At 43.4% G+C, this 560-nt stretch overlaps 1 pseudogene; it reads left to right on the forward strand.

Annotated features, from left to right (window-relative positions):
- The window catches only part of LOC119585160, an 82,513-nt pseudogene that overhangs the window by 37,965 nt on the left and 43,988 nt on the right, over nt 1-560 (forward strand).

Below are 560 nucleotides of genomic sequence, written 5' to 3' on the forward strand. Positions count from 1 at the left end.
TCCGGCAAACAAGCACCGTAGATTTAGACGCGACAACTCTCCTTTTTCTCCATCAATTTCTATCAATTAGTTACTTCGTGCTTCGACCTCCTATATCTATTACCATTCGTTTCTGCACTTCACTATACGTCCCATTATATCCAGATAAATTGTTCGTCGTCAAGAAAGATCAGTTTAGTAATGACATGGATCTCTGTCTTAACGACGTGTCACCTGGACGCACCTGTGTCTTGATCGCTGCATGGAATTTAGCATCGATATTAGTCATCAAGATTGGCATCAGTTCGCATCATCTCGTGTACTGGGTGTTCATTCAGGATTGTGCAATGTATTCACGTTGTTGAGTTGCCCGCTACGTAACAAACGCTATTAGCAAACATCTGCTATTCTTATATATCGCGCTGATGTTTTTCTAGAGGGTGCACGTGCCGGGTGAGTACTGAGTGTACTGAACACGCATCAGCTGGTGTCTCCACACGTAGAAAACCGCCAAGAAGCAACAGCGGAGTGGAGAGTTTGAGAATTCCGGAATATATGCATATTCTTCTTCTTTTCACTCC

The sequence above is a fragment of the Penaeus monodon genome, chromosome 19 (genome assembly GCF_015228065.2).
Source record: "Penaeus monodon isolate SGIC_2016 chromosome 19, NSTDA_Pmon_1, whole genome shotgun sequence".
NCBI lineage: Eukaryota > Metazoa > Arthropoda > Malacostraca > Decapoda > Penaeidae > Penaeus > Penaeus monodon.